Here is a 6,000-nt window from a genome sequence, read left to right on the forward strand (position 1 = left end):
ATATACCATGATTTTATATATATTTATGATATTTGATATGCAATGCATTTTTAATGTAATGTTGCCCCTTGTCTGGACCTCGAGTCCGTAATAAAGTTTAATATTATTATTATTATTATTATTATTATTATTATTATTATTATTATTATTATTATTATTATTCACACATGAATAAATAAACTGATAAAGTATAAATAACAGAAAATGGGTTATTAATAATCAGAGTTTTGTCCGAGCCAGGTTTAATAGCCTGATGGCTGTGGGGAAGGAGCTATTCCTGAACCTGGTTGATGCAGTCTTCAGGCTCCTGTACCTTCTACCTGAAGGTTGCAGGGAGATGAGTGTGTGGCCAGGATGGTGTGGGTCTTTGATGATACTGCCAGCCTTTTTGAGGCAGCGACTGCGATAGATCCCCTCGATGGAAGGAAGGTCAGAGCCGATGATGGACTGGGCAGTGTTTACTACTTTTTGTAGTCTTTTCCTCTCCAGGGCGCTCAAATTGCCGAACCAAGCCACGATGCAACCAGTCAGCATGCTCTCTACTGTGCACCTGTGGAAGTTAGAGAGAGTCTTCCTTGACAATCCGACTCTCCGTAATCTTCTCAGGAAGTAGAGGCGCTGATGAGCTTTCTTGATAATTGCATCAGTGTTCTCGGACCAGGTGGCCTGGAGCACCCCACTCACGCCGGAAAAATAGGGGTGGCCTGGACTATCCCACACTGACTGCTGAGAAATAGGGGTGGCCTGGACTTTCCCACACTCTGCTGAGAGATAGGGGTGGCTTGGACCACTCCACTCACTGGCTGCTGAGAAATAGGGGTGGCCTGGACTATCCCACTGGCTGCTGAGAGATAGGGGTGTACTGGACTATCCCACACTTTGCTGAGAGATAGGGGTGGCCTGGACCGCCCCACTCACTGGCTGATGAGAGATAGGGGTGGCCTGGACTATCCCACACTCTGCTGAGAGATAGGGGTGGCCTGTACTATCCCACTGGCTGCTGAGAAATAGGGGTGGCCCGGAACATCCCACTGGCTGCTGAGAGATAGGGGTGGCCTGGACCATTCTACTCACTGGCTGTTGAAAAATAGGGGTGATGTGGACTATCCCACTGGCTGCTGAGAAATAGGGGCGGCCTGGACTACTCGACTGGCTGCTGAGAAATAGGGGTGGCCTAGACCATTCCACTCACTGGCTGCTGAGAAATATGGGTGGCGTGAGGAGAAATGACAGTAGATAGAAACGAGAGTATGTGGATAAATGTGAGGTTATCCACTTTGGTGGCAAGAACAGGAAAGTAGACTATTATCTGAATGGTGGCCGATTAGGAAAAGGGGAGATGTGGTCTCACCAGGGACCTGTACAACTGCAGAAGGACCTCTTTGCTCCTATACTCAACTTCTCTTGTTATGAAGGCCAACATGCCGTTTGCTTTCTTCACTGCCTGCTGTACCTGCATGCTTTTTATCAACTCTCGACCTTTATCAAGTAATTTGTCTTCAATAGATGCAGCGAGACCTGGGTGTCATGGTACACCAGTCATTGAAAGTAGGCATGCAGGTGCAGCAGGCAGTGAAGAAAGCCAATGGTATGTTAGCTTTCATAGCAAAAGGATTTGAGTCTAGGAGCAGGGAGGTTCTACTGCAGTTGTGCAGGGTCTTGGTGAGACCACACCTGGAGTATTGCGTACAGTTTTGGTCTCCTAATCTGAGGAAGGACATTCTTGCCATAGAGGGAGTACAGAGAAGGTTCACCAGACTGATTCCTGGGATGGCAGGACTTTCATATGAAGAAAGACTGGATAGACTCGGCTTGTACTCGCTAGAATTTAGAAGATTGAGGGGGGATCTTATAGAAACTTACAAAATTCTTAAGGGGTTGGACAGGCTAGATGCAGGAAGATTGTTCCTGATGTTGGGGAAGTCCAGGACAAGGGGCCACACACAGTTTAAGGATAAGGGGGAAATCTTTTAGGACTGAGATGAGAAAATCTTTTTTTACACAGAGAGTGGTGAATCTGTGGAACTCTCTGCCACAGAAGGTAGTTGAGGCCAGTTCATTGGCTATATTTAAGAGGGAGTTAGATGTGGCCCTTGTGGCTAAAGGGATCAGGGGGTATGGAGAGAAGGCAGGTACAGGATACTGAGTTGGATGATCAGCCATGATCATATTGAATGGCGAATGGTGCAGGCTCGAAGGGCCGAATGGCCTCTACTCCTGCACCTATTGTCTATGTTTCTATGTTTCTTCCCTCCTCTCTCCCTCTCTTCCCTCCTCTCTCTTTCCCTCTTTCTCTCTCCCCCCCTCTCCCTCCCCCCCTCTCTCTCTCCCCTCTCCCTCCCCCAACACCCATTAGGTGCAGGAGTAGAGGCCATTTGGCCCTTCGAGCCAGCACCGCCATTCACTGTGATCACGGCTGATCATCCACAATCAGTTCCCCGTTCCTGCCTTCTCCCCATATCCCCTGAATCCCTCTCGCTATCATTAAGAGCCCTATCTAGCTCTCTCTTGAAAGCATCCAGAGACATTTGTCTACCTTCCTGTTCATCGTGGTGTGTGTCTGACTCACCTTGGCTTTGAACTGTGTGGATTTTTTAGACAGCCCCCCCCCCGCTTGCCCCTTACCCCGCCTGAATAACGGGCTGGTGAAGGAAGTGATGTGTGTGTGTGTGTGTGTGTGTGTGTGTGTGCTTGTGTGTGTGAGTGTGTGTGTTCCACTCTGACAGTCGCCTAGGTGTATAAGGCCATTCAGCCCATCAAGAGCATGTTATTACAAGTGATAGCATGGAATAGGAGGGGAATTCAGCCATTCAGCTAATAGAAACATAGACAATAGGTGCAGGAGGCCATTCAGCCCTTCGAGCCAGCACCGCCATTCATTGTGATCATGGCTGATCGTCCCCAATCAATAACCCGTGCCTGCCTTCTCCCCATATCCCTTGATTCCACTCGCCCCTAGAGCTCTATCTAACTCTCTCTTAAATCCATCCAGTGACTTGGCCTCCACTGCCCTCTGTGGCAGGGAATTCCACAGATTCACAACTCTCTGGGTGGAAAAGTTTTTTCTCACCTCAGTCGTAAATGACGTCCCCTTTATTCTAAGACTGTGTGGCCCCTGGGTCTGGACTCGACCAACATTGGGAACATTTTTCCTGCATCTAGCTTGTCCAGTCCTTTTATAATTTTATATGTTTCTATAAGACCCTCCCACCCTCATCCTTCTAAACACCAGTGAATACAAGCCTAGTCTTTTCAATCTTACCTCATATGACAGTCCCGCCATCCCAGGGATCGATCTCGTGAACCTACGCTGCACTGCCTCAATCACAAGGATGTCCTTCCTCAAATTAGGGGACCAAAACTGTACACAATACTCCAGATGTGGTCTCACCAGGGCCCTGTACAACTGCAGAAGGACCTCTTTGCTCCTAGACTCAACTCCTCTTGTTATGAAGGCCAACAGGCCAAAACTGTACACAATACTCCAGGTGTGGTCTCACCAGGGCCCTGTACAACTGCAGAAGGACCTCTTTGCTCCTAGACTCAACTCCTCTTGTTATGAAGGCCAACAGGCCAAAACTACACACAATACTCCAGGTGTGGTCTCACCAGGGCCCTGTACAACTGCAGAAGAACCTCTTTGCTCCTATACTCAACTCCTCTTGTTATGAAGGCCAACAGGCCATTGCTTTCTTCACTGCCTGCTGTACCTGCCGCCAACTTTCAGTGACTGATGTGCAAGGACACCCAGGTCTCGTTGCACCTCCCCCTTACCTAACCTAACCCCATTGAGATAATAATCTGCCACCTTGTTTTTGCCTTAGGCTTAGTAGGCCGAGATGAGCCTTACTTTAGGCCTAAGGTTAGCCTTAGGCTTCAAGGTTGAATAGGCTTCTGGGCAGACTGGGCCTCAGGCGTCTAGGCCCACTAGGCCTCAGGCTTTTCTCACATTTATCTATATTATTCTCGTACGATGTACTGGAGGTGTAACACACACTCACCGAGCTCCGGGGATAGTTAGAATGAATCTTGCAGTCGTTGAATCTTCATTAATTAGTTTTTAATGAAGTAATACCTAGTCATGTTGGCGCAGTGGTAGTCGCTGCCTTACTGCGAGTTCAGCGCTGGAGATCCTGACCACGAGCGCTGTCTGTACGGAGTTTGCACGTTCTCTCTCCCCGTGACCTGCGTGGGTTTTCTCCGAGGTCTTCGGTTTCCTCTCACGCTCCAAAGACATAGAAACATAGACAATAGGTGCAGGAGTAGAGGCCATTCGGCCCTTCGAGCCTGCACCATTCGCCATTCAATATGATCATGGCTGATCATCCAACTCAGTATCCTGTACCTGCCTTCTCTCCATACCCCCTGATCCCTTTAGCCACAAGGGCCACAACTAACTCCCTCTTAAATATAGCCAACGAACTGTGGCCTCAACTACCTTCTGTGGCAGAGAATTCCACAGATTCACCACTCTCTGTGTGAAAAATGTTTTTCTCATCTCGGTCTTAAAGGATTTCCCCCTTATCCTTAAGCTGTGACCCCTTGTCCTGGACTTCCCCAACATCGGGAACAATCCTCCTGCATCTAGCCTGTCGAACCCTTTAAGGATTTTGTACGTTTCTATAAGATCCCCCCTCAATCTTCTAAATTCTAGCGAGTACAAGCCGAGTCTATCCAGTCTTTCTTCATATGAAAGTCCTGACATCCCAGGAATCAATTAGACGTGCGGGTTTGCAGGTTAATTGGCTTCGGTGAATGTAAAAATTGTCCCTAGAGTGTGTAGGATAGTGTTAGTGTGCGGGGATCGCTGGTCGGGCTAGTACGGACTCGGTGGGGAAGGAAGGGCCTGTTTCCGCGCTGTATCTCTGAAGTAAAAAGGGAATAGTTGAAGCAGGGAGAGGAGGGCGAGAGTTTGGGGCCTGTTTCAAGATGGCCGACTTTTGCCTCCTGTTTCCGCGCTGTATCTCTGAACTAAACTAGTGTACAGGGCGATCGATCGCTGGTCGGCACGGACTCTCTCTCTCTCTCTGGTAACAGTGGCCAGTCTAGATGTTGTTCCGACTCTGTATTTCTGCGTTTATTTGGAGAAGGCTCTTTCTATTTTCATTTGAACAGTTCGGTCAGACACAAGAGACCAGCCAGTGTGTGGCAGCATTCGTATTTATTCAGACAGGAACATAAGGTCGGAACATCAGTAGACGATTGACGGGGGAAGCATTTTGCAGCGTGCCACACAAGGAGGAAACAATAAATTAAAAAAAACACCTCCGCGGCTTAAAAATCTTCGACTTTTCAGCCTCTTTGTCAAGATCAGGAATTAAATGCCCGTCCCAAAATGGCCGCCCCCTGCCCATCCCAAAATGGCCGCCCCTGCCCATCCCAAAATGGCCGCTCCATGCCCATCGCAAAAAAAGGCCACTCGACAACCCCACCCAAACCCACAAATGGCCACCCTACCCTTCACTTAAAACACGATGCACGGGGTAAAAAGAGACGTTGACCTCAAGCGCTGAGTTTGAAAAGAAAAAAAAAATAGACTGGATTAGGTCCGGGGGGGCTGAAATAACTTGGCTAGTCGCTGCTGCCCCACTCAAAATGGCCACTGAGCCTCCCTCAACTCAGCCCCACTCAAAATGGCCACCGTCCCACCCTCAACTCAGCCCCACTCAAAATGGCCGCCATCCCACCCTCAATAGCCCCATTCAAAATGGCCACCGTCCCACCCTCAACTCAGCCCCACTCAAAATGGCCACCGTCCCACCCTCAACTCAGCCCCACTCAAAATGGCACCTGAGCCTCCCTCAACTCAGCCCCACTCAAAATGGCCACCGTCCCACCCTCAACTCAGCCCCACTCAAAATGGCCACCGGCCCACCCTCAACTCAGCCCCACTCAAAATGGCCACCGTCCCACCCTCAACTCAGCCCCACTCAAAATGGCCACCGTCCCACCCTCAACTCAGCCCCACTCAAAATGGCCACCGTCCCACCCTCAACTCAG

At 49.2% G+C, this 6,000-nt stretch overlaps 1 long non-coding RNA gene across 1 annotated transcript; it reads right to left on the reverse strand.

Annotated features, from left to right (window-relative positions):
- Positions 1–5,144: 5,144 nt before the first annotated feature.
- On the reverse strand, positions 5,145–5,994 carry LOC116970380. Its single transcript, XR_004411125.1, has 2 exons — positions 5,724–5,994; positions 5,145–5,612 (listed from the first exon to the last, which is right to left on the reverse strand). It is a non-coding gene; the product is annotated as an uncharacterized LOC116970380 (long non-coding RNA).
- Between the last annotated feature and the right edge of the window lie 6 nt (positions 5,995–6,000).

This window comes from Amblyraja radiata, unplaced genomic scaffold (assembly GCF_010909765.2).
Source record: "Amblyraja radiata isolate CabotCenter1 unplaced genomic scaffold, sAmbRad1.1.pri scaffold_809_ctg1, whole genome shotgun sequence".
Classification (NCBI taxonomy): domain Eukaryota; kingdom Metazoa; phylum Chordata; class Chondrichthyes; order Rajiformes; family Rajidae; genus Amblyraja; species Amblyraja radiata.